The sequence below is a fragment of the Gorilla gorilla genome, chromosome 2 (assembly GCF_029281585.2).
Source record: "Gorilla gorilla gorilla isolate KB3781 chromosome 2, NHGRI_mGorGor1-v2.1_pri, whole genome shotgun sequence".
NCBI lineage: Eukaryota > Metazoa > Chordata > Mammalia > Primates > Hominidae > Gorilla > Gorilla gorilla.
The window spans coordinates 204,853,693-204,866,311 of record NC_086017.1 but is presented as its reverse complement, the minus strand read 5'-3'; positions in this window follow the sequence as shown (position 1 = coordinate 204,866,311).

Genomic DNA, 12,619 nt, shown 5'->3' with positions numbered 1-12,619 from the left:
AAGTAGTGCCCCACCCCTGGGAGGCTAAGAAGCAGGCAAACAGGATTCATGCTTATCCAAAAGGCTGATCCACACTTGAGACCTGTCCTCATCAGAGCACTGCAGTCTCACCAGTTAACAAGAGTCCCCAGGAAAGTTTCCTGCAGCAAACGTGACAGACGTGCTGTTTTGCAAATTGTGGCCTGCATTTGCCTAATCCCCTAGCCTGGGCAGATGCATTTGAAAGGCCTCCCCAAGGCTGCAGGAAGAAACAAGGGAGGCCTCCCTTCCCCCACCACAGTCAGAGGACCCCAAGCTGGCCATGGCCCATTCCCGCCCACTGGTAGCTTCCCCTTGGTTTGGAAAACTGGAAGGTGATTGAAGAATAATGTTTCTATAGAGGTCACTAAATTTTACTGGCCACAACCTGTTCCAGGTCCTATATTCTTTCATTTCATTCTCACAATCACTTCCCAGGGGTGCTGGTACTATTCCTGTTTTGCAGATGAAGAGACCAAGAGAGGCTAAGTTGGGGTTAAGTAACTCTCCAAAGTCCTCTATTGGGTAGGTAACAGAGTCAGGACTCCAGTCAGATCATGCGGAGCATCCAATTCGTGGTCTCTCCACTACAATGCACTCAAGCCCAGGTAGAATGCAAGAGGCAATTTGGTCTCCTCTCCAAGGCTCCACCCCCACATGATGCTCCAGGCTTTTCTCTTCCCCTGTCCCCTTCCTCTGGCATCAGCATTACAATGTCTCTGCATTCTCTGCAAGGTGAGTTATTATTTTAGAGAAAATGTGGATATGGCTCAGTTGACTTTGTTACAGGAATAGACACCCCCAGTGCCAAGAGGTCCCTTAATGCCCTCCTTGTGGGGAAATGAACATAAGCCGCCACTCTGAAGCTGTCAGGCCGCAGTGAGTAATGATCCCAAGGCTTGGCTATCTTCGTGACATTTGATAGTCATTTTGCCATTCTTGTTCTCGTTTAGTGAGCCTTGAAGTGTAGTAGGTGTGGTTATGACTCTTTAAATCAGTAGTTTCTTACACTATCTTTGGGATGTAGCATCCTAAACTTGGAGATGGTATTTCAGATCCTGCAATTAAGACAGAAAATTAAAACTCATCAAATAGAAGCCATTTGTCCAAAGGCATGACCAGAACTATGACTGCAAGCTCCTGAAGGCGATGCTTCTTCCACAGACTCATGAGGCTGGTGGATGAGAACACATGACATCATGGCCTCACGGTGGTCCTGTGTCCCAGGTATCAACATCTCCATCATAGGTGAATAAACCGGGGCTAGGGAGCTGTGGTGAGTGGCAAATCAAAGTGATTAGGCTCCCACTGGTTACTCTGCCCAATAAATGTGCCTTCTCTCCATTTATACTGTCTATTTTGGAGTTTCAGTCCTGCATTGACTCACAAGGCAAATGAACATCTACATACTCGAGAAAGGACCGAAAAACCAGGAGTAGTTCTCAGTCTCTGCTTCTGACCTCAAGTACCAACAGGGAAAATATATCCATGAGATCTACAGCCTGTTGGGGACCTAAGCTCCATAGCCATGGAATAGCCATGTAGACCTTTGTCTTCCTGCACTCAATCTCCTTAATCATAACATGGGCAGGAGTGAGCCCCTCAGCCCTTCCCTCAACCTACTCCTGCTGGGAACAGTGACCTTCCACACAAAAGGGCCAACCAGAAACCATGGGGTCTTAGACATACACAGTCCCTGCCCACAGTCATTTCCCCTCCCCTGTATTCCTTCTGTTTCTCCCTTGGAGTGCACTTTCATATTGTGTTGGAATGATTGCAATAACCTTCTGATGAGCCTTGTAACCCTCACTTTAGCACCATCATTATCCTCACACCACACTCCCACCCTCACCAAATCCGCCCTCTACGTTGCTCCAAGAACAGGTTTGAGAACACATATTTGTTTCTGTCACTGCTTTGCCTCTTTTAAATCCTTCAGTGACTTTCCACTGCCTTCGGAATGCATTTTCCATCCTGTGGCAATGGTTATGCTGTTACAATTATCTGTCTTCTGTCTTCCACATTGAGAGGTGAGCTCCTTGAGGCAGGCACTGTTGACACAGAGAAGGTATCCTGTAAATGACTTAAATGAATCGATGAGTAGTAAATAAACACTAAATGAATACATGAATGGATGGAGAGTCCACCACCAGGCAGTAAGCCCCATTTTCCACCATAGAGGCAAATCAGGTGCTCTGGAGATCAGACTCAAAGAAGGAAATAGGAGACTGGAGGGATGCAGGAGTGTTTTATGACCTTGAAGGTAGATTTAGGATTTAGACAGGTAGAGACGGAAGCACGGAGATGAGGGGAGAAAGAGAGGAGAGGGAATCCCAAGAAAAGAAAAAGAGACAGTACAAGCGCAGCATGCAGTGAAGTAATTCATGTCAGTGAGGTGAGGCCTAGGAATGGAAATAGAAGGGCAGGTGGGCAGCAAGCTGTGGTGGGGGCCTTGGAGCTAGACTGAAGAACGTGAGCTTCCATCTATCCCAGCATTAGGGCTCATGCTGGCCAATGGTGGAGAGAGGAATAGCTGAAGAAAAGTGGTGACAGAACCGACTCCCACAAATGTGAGACTGTTGGTGTTTCATTTGGCTCTCATTGACTTGAATTTAAGGCATCTAAATATCCTTTTCCCCCTTATTTTTTTAAGACACTAATTGAACACTTGGGCCCTATAAATAAGTGGTGAAGAATGAACCGGTTTTTGTTTTAATGAAAGGTTAAAGCACATTTAACCTTTGTTTTTTTGTTTTTTGGGGGTTTTTTTGAGATGGAGTCTCGCTCTGTTGCCCAGGCTGGAGTACAGTGGCGCGATCTCTGCTCACTGCAACCTCCGCCTCCTGGGTTCAAGCAATTCTCCTGCCTCAGCCTCCTGAGCAGCTGGGATACAGGCATGTGCCACCACCCCTGGCTAATTTTTTGTATTTTTAGTAGAGGCAGGGTTTCACCACGTTGGTCAGGCTGGTCTCGAACTCCTGAGCTCAGGCAGTTTGCCCGCCTTGGCCTCCCAAAGTGCTGGGATTACAGGCGTGAGCCACCGCGCCCGGCCACATTTAACCTTTTATTGAATGTGCAGTCAACATTCAAGTCCATTTTTATCTCTGTAGTATTCCTGAGCTGTGATCTCCAGGAACGGTGATGCATTGATGTCCTAGCCCTGAACAGCAAACACTGTCTCCTCTCTGTCCTGTCCCTGAGAATGGAGTCAGTACCTCTTTGAATAATTAACACTCTTTTACGTAGACAGAGTCAGGGAAAGGGTTTAGGTGAAGTTCTTATATAGTTTGTTCTGCTGTCAAATGTCAGTTAAGCCTTCACTCTCTTCTTTCTTGGAAGAGACAGGCAGAGGTAATGTGGATGAAGGGAAGAGCCCCGGTCTGGGATTGGGGAACTAGGCTCTATCCCTCTCTCTCTTGCCAGTTTTCTGCATGGTCTTAGGCAAGTCTCTCTCTCATCCCAGGCTTCAGTTTCCCCACCTGTGAGAAGGGATTGGATTAAACCTTCTTTTGAGAAGAGTTTTGTGCTCTGAAATGCCGCTGATGTCTGTGCTGTGTCTCCTGTGACCTCTGCTCTGTATACTTGTTGGTGAGAGCACTGGAGGGGCAGGATCCCCAGGTGGAGAAAAGGAAGGGCTTCTTTTAAGGAGACATAACTAGGAAGAAAACCTCTAGCCAGGGGAGAAAGAAGGCCAAAGAGCTCTGTCCTTTGCACAGGCCTGACATTTTTATGGGCCTTCGCTGGCCTTGGACCATGAGCTGCCCACACACACAGGGGAACCCCCCCAGCAGCCACTGAATGCGGCACTGTGGCACTGGACCCCACCAGCCAACAGCCCTTGCTTGCAGCCTCCCTTAGAGCAGACTGGGGAGCCAGCAGCCCAGCCTGTCAGCTCACATCAGGCTTGGCCTGACAGGGTCCAGCACAGAGACCTCCCACAGAGATGGGAAGGAGAGGAAATTAGGTTGGAAATTCACTGACAGCCCACGCTTGACCCCGTGGAAAGTGTTGGTTTGGGCTAGAAGAAATGGCACAATTTAGCTTGACCAGACTGGCCTGTTCAAACAGACTCCAATGCCACAGAGCATTGAGTTAAGCCTCCTACCAAATTCTGACTCTTAAGCAGTTGGATATCCACTGTGTAGCAGACATAGAGAATGCAGAGGTAAAATCTATGACTACTGTTTTCACAAAGCTTGCAGTCTACTGAAAAGAGAAGGCATGTCAACAATTTGTCATAATCTATCTTGCTAAATGTCATACTCAAGATACACAGAGGGGTTTAGGGGGAACTGAAAATCCAGCAAGTGATTCTGAGAAACAGTGAGAGGGAGGAAAATCTTCCTAGAAAATGGGAAATATCCCCTGAGTTTTAAAAGATAACATCCCAACTAGTTTCCCAGTGGAAGAGAAGGGGCTGAAAGGAGTATGCCTGGGAAAAGGCCCAGCATGTTTGCAGGTATGGAGAGGTGAGAATATGGCAAGACTGAATCACTGCACACAGCTCTCAGAGGCCGGGGAATAGCGTGCAAGGGTGGAAGGGCAGCAGGAGCACCTGGAAGTTTTGTAGGTTGAACTGTGTCCCTCAAAACAATATGTCAATGTTCTAACCCCCAGGACTTGTGCATGTGACTCATTTGGAAATAGGGTCTGTGTAAATGTAATCAAGTAAAGATGAGGTCATACTAAATTGAGGGGAGGCCCTAATCCAATGACTGGTGTCCTTATAAAAAGAGGAAGATTTGGATGCAGAGACACACAGTGGGGAAGCGACATGTGAAGACAGAGGTGGAGACTGGAGTGATGCTGGTAAAAGCCAAGAAATGCACAGGATTGCCAGCAGCCGCCAGAAGCTAGGAGAGAGGCAAGGCACAGATTCTCCATCCGAGTCCCCAGTAAAGAACTATCCCTGCCAATACTTTGGTATCAGACTTCTGGCCTCCAGAATTGTGAGGCCATACGTTTTTCACCCAGTTTGTGATCGTTTGCTACGGGAGCCGTGGGAAACTAACATAGTGGGCATATGAGCCACTCTGGGCTCTCACTTGGTGGTGGCCTAGGATGGCCCTGGCTTCAGAGATGCTTCTTATGGAGCTCTTAAAATGGCTTAAAAATCCCCATAGCCTGACATTCAAGCTGTTACCCTTCCAGATTCTCTTTCATACCTGGTGCCTGCTCACAATCCTTCATTAGACTATGTATCCTGACTTTTATAGTTTATCTTTTTCTTCTTGATTCAGAAAGGTATCCTCTCCATAATTATAGAGTCAAATTGTGTGAGTTTGGGTGAATCAGTGAACTATCAAGTTGCACCACGTGTCCTCCTCAGTTTCTCTGATTCATCATCCTTTCTTTGAGATTTACAGAATTTGATTGATTGCAAACTTTAAAAAATGACCTTCAGCTCCTTGCAGGCCCATGTGAGCACACAACTATCTTGCTTTCAGACCTGCACCTCCAATTTCATCTCATAGAAGAAATCTTCCCGTGAGTATCTCTAAGGCAGGGCCCACTTCCAGTGCTTCCTTCTGATCCTGCACAAGCAAGTTCACCTCCAGGATGTCTGCTCTGTGTTGGCTGATGGGGAAACTAAGTTGAATAAGATATCCTTAAGAAGCTGGCAGTCTGGTGAAGGCTGGGGTTGGGAGACAGTTATAAAGACGAAGTTGTTTCAGTAAGTCGTAATCAGTGACACAGGAGGTGGATGTATAAGGTACTTTAGAGACCAGAAGGGGAGTACCTGGCCCATAATAATGGCTTTCATTCTTTATGAGCCAGACACCATGGTAGAAGCTTTACATGCATTATCTTTAATCCTCAACAAGCAAGGTGTGTAGTACTATCCTCATTTTATAGGTGCAGCTGAAAAGGTTAATTAAGTAACTTGCTCAAAGTCTCTCACTTGGAAAGTGACAGAGCCACTGTTTGATCTTAGGTCTGCCTGACACCCAAGATCACACATGGATTCTTCACAATACCAGGGTGACTGATGCTCAGGGCGTGTTTCATCAAAGCAGGTACTTTAAAATATTCACTGATTTTTCCATATTGTTTTTGTGCTATCCAGAACATTTAGTTGAAAGATAATGATTAATTTAAACTCACCAAAGTTGCCAACAACCCGCTAATTGCTGTTCTTATCTTACTTGACCTTTCTGTGTATTGGTCTTGCCTCTGTCTTGAAAATCCTTCCTCCCTTTGGCCTTCATAATGTCATACTTGGCTGGTGTTCCCTCTGCCTCTTTGGATTCTTTTTTTCCACTTATTCTTTCTCTGTCGAGCTCCTCTAAGGCTCTGACCGCTACTCATTTTTTATTTATCAATCTCTAACCCTCTTCAGAAGAAGTCCATGCATCTTACTCATTTCTATTACTGTCATAGTCATGGTTTCCTCATTTGTTCCTTGTTGATTTCCAGATCTTTATATCTAGCATCGACCCCTCTTCTGAGCCCCAGACCTAGATATTAAATGCTCTTCCAACCTTCTCCACATGAAGCTCCCACAAGCACATCAAAGTCACCACATCTACCTCTGATCTCACCATCCTTGCTCCCAGACCCTGCCTCTTCTAGCCCAGGGAATCGTGCCCCATGTCCCACTATTGGTCAAAGCACCCCTCTCCTTCATCCTTCCACACTTGAACAATTCCTCAATTCTCTTCATTCTACCTCCTAAATCTCTCAAAAATGCCTGGCTCAGCTATATCCACAGTCACTACCTTGGGTCTCTCCCTTGTCTTCTCTATCTAAATGATAATTTTCTAAAACTTGTTTAAAAATTTAAACTTATAGATGATTTGCAAGGATAATGGATAATACAGAGTGTTCCCATACACCCTTCACCCAGCTTTCCTAATGTTGGCATCTCGTATAACCATGGTCCAGTTATGAACTAAGAAATTAACATGGTTTACTGAATGATTGTGATGGCCTTGTTGACAGATACTTTGGGTTGTCTATTTGCCTCCCCAGCAATTTTTTTCGTTTTTCAGCTTGAAGTGGAAATGTGTTCATCCCTAGGGGATGGATGGATCACGATAGTTCCTTCTAGATGCTACCCTAATACTTTGCTCTTTCTCCATAATCATTGGGTCATAAATCTGTGTACGTGCCTGCTGTTGTCACTGGACTTAAAAGCAGAACTGACAACTGCATTCTCAGTAGGCACTCAGTAAATGTTTGTGATACAAATGAACAAATGAATGAATGAGATCAGTGTGGCTAGAGCTGTAGGTTTGTAGATGGCAACCAGAAAAGTGTCACTTATGAATTCAAAAGTTTGAACAACGATTGAGGACCCAAAGTCCTTTCTAACACAGAGGCCCAGTCCCAGTACAGATGGACCTAATGCCATTTTTATCCTCACGCTGACCATCCTTAGTGATGAAGGACAGGGATAAGCCTGGAGTCACAGGCTTCTTGAATCTCATGTCTGGGAAAGCGCCTTAAATCCAATGGTTCCCAGACTGAGTTGGCTGACTCAGAGCCTCCAGGGATGCGGCCTGGCAATCTGCCTGGTTAATAAGTTTGCAAGGTGATGCAGCAGGCAGCGGGAGCTGGCCCCGGTCCAAGAACCAGCGTTTGGAAACCCCTGCTGAAGGCCAACCTGCTTATTTACAGACAGTGTGGACCATCTACACATAAAGGCTCCATCCAGCTCTGACTTTTTCTGATAGATTTTTCTTTTTCTTTCATTTAAAAATAAGCCTGTGAATTTGGATGCCGTAATATGCATCATGGATATATAGATTATACTTTAAAAATGCCTTTTAGAAAGTCATATAAACCAGAAAATATCTCCAGTTTCTTTTTTTTATTTTTTTTTATTATTATACTTTAAGTTCTAGGGTACATGTGCACAATGTGCAGGTTTGTTACATATGCGTACATGTGCCATGTTGGTGTGCTGCACCCATTAACTCATCATTTACATTAGGTATATCTCCTAATGCTATCCCTCCCCCCACCAAACAACAATCTTAATCTTAAAAATTTTTATTATAAACCTCATTTTGTATAATGTAACATCAGAGATATTTATCTTAGGAGTCCTGTGTTAGCATTTCATTAGGATCTGATGGGTAAATGATATATATAGGAATCCAGATTTAAGTCTGCAATTTTCATCCATTTCTACCCTGTCTTTTGGGCACTTGCTATCCTTTGTTTCTACATATAGGATTTACTCATTTTTATTACTAGAACGTAGTACAGGTTTATAGACCAAAATAAGTCAATCCTGATATTCACACCTCTCCAGAATTATATATCACCGTCTAAGGAAACCAAATGGCAGATTTTCCACAAATACCCAATGTTCTGTAATGGTTTAGCTAGTTACTTACTTCATGGAGTCAGAACTATCATATGTCAAAACCTGACCTAACCCTGGCTCTCCTTCTCATTCTGGATAAAGTGAATGAAGCTGAGGAGAAACTTGGGCAGCCCCACCATGGATCTGCACAGCCATCGTTGGTGCAGGTGGGCTGCAGGGAGCAGGGGATGGTGGGCCACAAAGGTTGATTGACCACCTCAATATTTATCCACCTCAGGCGAGAACAATGCAGCTTCCAAGTCTGCATTTTTTCAACTCAAAGCCCACTTGCTAAGTGCAACCTAGGGTCAAGCCTGTGGCTAGGCATGGGAGGAGAGAGTGAATAAGCTGTCACAGACAAAGCTCGCGGTGCAGTGGAGGAGAAGTTCTGGGAGTTCTAATGAACTCAGTGTTTCATGCAACAGTGACAAAACTTCTATAAGTCCCAGGTTAATTTGAATCCTTTAAAGGAAAAGACACTGGATGTTCAACGATCGGAGGAGAAATGATTTCATTGTCTGTGGTGCACATTTTTTGTTCTTTCTTCTTCACTAGAAAGTATTCTTTTCCAACAAACATTTAAGAAACAATTAAGCCTTCACAGCTAATCAGATGTACACGAAAATGCTTTGGTCACCATTTTTCTGGGCACCTGCTGTGACATCTGTTCTATACTACAGGGCTATAGGGGAATAAACCATTTCTATAGCCCTGCTTCCTTTGCCTGTGATGGGAGCATCCCACACCCGGTAAGTGTAACATCCACTGAGGAACTGTAGTTCTTCTGACTTCTCAAAGTAACTAACGGGCAAGGAGACCCTTTCTAACATTTTGATCTTGGGGCCCCAGACTTGAAATTTGCAGCTAATGCTTTCATCAGAGCTGTGACAGGTTTCTTCCTACCCTCTTTTCTTTTCTTTTTTTTTTTTTTTAACAGAGTATTGTTTTGTTGCCTAGGCTGGAGTTCAGTGGTGCAATCTCGGCTCACCACAACCTCCGCCTCCCAGGTTCAAGCAATTCTCCTGCCTCAGCCTCCCAAGTAGCTGGGACTACGGTCGCGTGCCACCATGCCTGGCTAATTTTTGTATTTTTAGTAGAGATAGGGTTTCACTATGTTGGCCAGGCTGGTCTCGAACTCCTGACCTTGTGATCCACCTGCCTCGGCCTCCCAAAATGCTAGGATTACAGGTGTGAGCCACCGCACCCGGCCCCCTCTTTTCTTCTTTCTTTCTGCTAGCATGTATTGAGCATACATTATGTACCAGGCCCTGTGCCAAACTCTAGCTTAGTTGATTGAGAACAGTGATGCAATAAAGTGACTGCTGGCAGGTGTGTACAGAGTATTCCAAAAGCACCTGGGCCATCCGTAGTTTTGTCCAACAATTACTGGGCAATTGCTCTGCTGTGTCAGAGACATAGAGATAGAGATAAAGTAGAATGAGCTCCTGTTTTCAAAGACCTCACAGCCCAGTCATAACACCTAAATGGAAACAGTTATGAAACAAGACAGATAACATTGAATGGCATTAGATACTGATAGTCTATCCACCCATCTTTCCAGCCATGATCCAATCATACAACAAGTGTTTATTGAATATCCACTACAAGTCAGCTCTATTCTCAGCTTTAGAAATGGAGCATTGAACACAACCAACATACAAACCATAAATACAAAAAAATTAATAAAAGGGGTTAATTTTAATAGTTAAAAATTATTCAAAGAGAATAATTCAGGGTGATGTGATAAAGAATGCTCCAGATAGAGAGGTCCTGGGAGGTATCTCTGGGGCAATGACATTTGGGTTTAAGGGGTGTGAAGGAGGCAGCTGTGTGATCATCTGGGTGAAGATATAAGCCCATGCTAAGGGAACAGCAATAGCAAATGCAAAAGTCCTGAGGTGGGAATAGATTTAGTGGGTTCAGAGAACAGAGAAAGAGCCAGAGTGACTGGTGTATAATTAGTGTTTAGGGTGGGGAGGAGGCTGGTGTCCTAGAAGAGGAAATCTGAGGGAAGGATGTGAAATGAATTATATAGTCTCTTACAGGTCAGGACAAGATTCTATTTTATTCCTTTTTTTTTTTTTCTTTTGACGCAGGCTCTCACTCTGTCACCCAGGCTGGAGTGCAGTAGCGCGATCTCAGCTCACTGCAACCTCTGCCTCCCACCTCACCCTCCCGAGTAGCTGGAACCACAGGCGTGCACCACTCTGCCTGGTTAATTTTTTTTGTATTTTTTGTAGAGACAGGGTTTTGCCATGTTGCCCAGGCTAGATTAGATTTTACTCTAAACGCACTAAGATGACTTTGAGGAATTTACACTGGGAAGGCCATATTCTGATTTATGCTTTAAAAAACTTGCTATGAATCCCTCTCTTAGTAATTAATAGGACAAGTATACAAAAAAGTAAATAGTAAAGATATAGATCCAAACAACACAACTTAATTGATATTTATAGAACTTTCCACACCCAATGAGTATAAATACACATCATTTTCAGCTGCAAATAGAACGTTGACTGAGATCAAACATTTGCTGAGGCCCAAAATAGATCTCAAAATGTTTCCAATAATTGAAGTATTATAGAATGTGTTCTTCCAGCAAACAAAACTAAGCTACAAACCAATTACAATAAGATACCTAGAAAATCCTCCAAATATTTAGAAATTAAATAACATGCTTCGAACTTGGACCTGGGTCAAAGAATTAATTAAAAAGGAAGTTAGAAAATATTTTGAGGCCAGGCGTGGTGGCTCACACCTGTAATCCAAGCACTTTGGGAGGCCGAGGTGGGCGGATCACTTGAGGCCAAGAGTTTGAGACCAGCCTGACCAACATGGTGAAACCCGGTCTCTACTAAAAACACAAAAATTGGCCAGGCTTGGTGGAGCACGCCTGTAATGCCAGCTATTTGGGTGGCTGAGGCATAAGAATCACTTGAACCTGGGAGGTAGAGGCTGAGTGAGCCGAGACTGTGCCACTGCACTCCAGCCTGGGCAACAGACGGAGACTGTGTCTTAAAAAAAAAAAAAGAAAGAAAAAAGAAAATATTTTAAACTGACTGATAATGAATATACAATATACCAAAATGTATGGTATGCAACTAAAGCATTGCTTAGATGGTAATTTATAGCTTAAATGCTTATATTAAAAAGAAGAAAGGTTTAAAATCAATGATCTAAGTATCTACCTTAGAAAGCTGGAAAAATAACACATTAAATCTAAAATGGAGAAAAAAAGTATGAACATAAGAAAAAAGAAATAAATGAAAGACCAGAAAGCAATGAAATAAAAACCATACTCCAAATAGAAACAATTGGCAAAGCCACACTTTATTCTTTGACAAGATTAATAAACTTTACAAATCCTTATTAATTAATCAAGAAAAAAATAAAGTAAACATAAATGACTTATTTCAAGGATGAAAGAAGGGATATCCTATAGATCCTACAGACACTGAAAGGATAATAAAAGAATACTATGAACTCTGTCAACAAAGTCAATAATTTATTTCAAGGAACATATGTCTCGAAAAACATAACTTACCAATGCTGACTCAACAAGAAACAGAAAATCTAAGCAGCCCAATTTCTATTTAAAAATTTCAATTCATCATCTTATTCAAAAACATTCCCACAAAGAAAGCTTCAGACCCAGATGGTCTCACTGGTGACTTCTATCACATACTTATAGACCCATTTTACAGAAGCTCTCAGAAAAAAAGAACGGAAATGACCATTTCCCATCTCATTTTATGAGGCCAACATAATCCTAACTTTAAAAACCTGAGAAAGACATTTTTAGGACAAGGACTCTCTCATCCCCACTGCATGGATGAAGCACACTGAGGCTTGGAGTGCTGACACAACTTGTCCCAAATCTCGGGACATGAAACGGCAGCACTGGGGCCCAGGTTCCCATCCCAAGAGGTTTTCGCTACCATGCTGTCCTCTAGAAAGTGGCCCCTTCACAATCTGCAGATCACATCCTGTAGGCAACAGCTCACACCTGCTGGGGCCGGGAGACAAGACCTGAGGAATGCCCCTTCTCCACTTCCTACCCCTAAAGGAATGTGGATGGTGGGTTTTGCACCCCATCTCGCCCATTGTGTGAATCTTCCTATTTACAATGAACAGCTGTGTGAGGCCAAAGATGTATGTGTGGTTATAGGAAAAAAACTTCCATATCACATCTGGTTTTGTCATTTGGGCCAATAATCCTGTCTAGTCCATTATGTATTGCTCTGTGTAACAGATACGGCACAGAAGGAATGCTTAAAAGTTTTAACA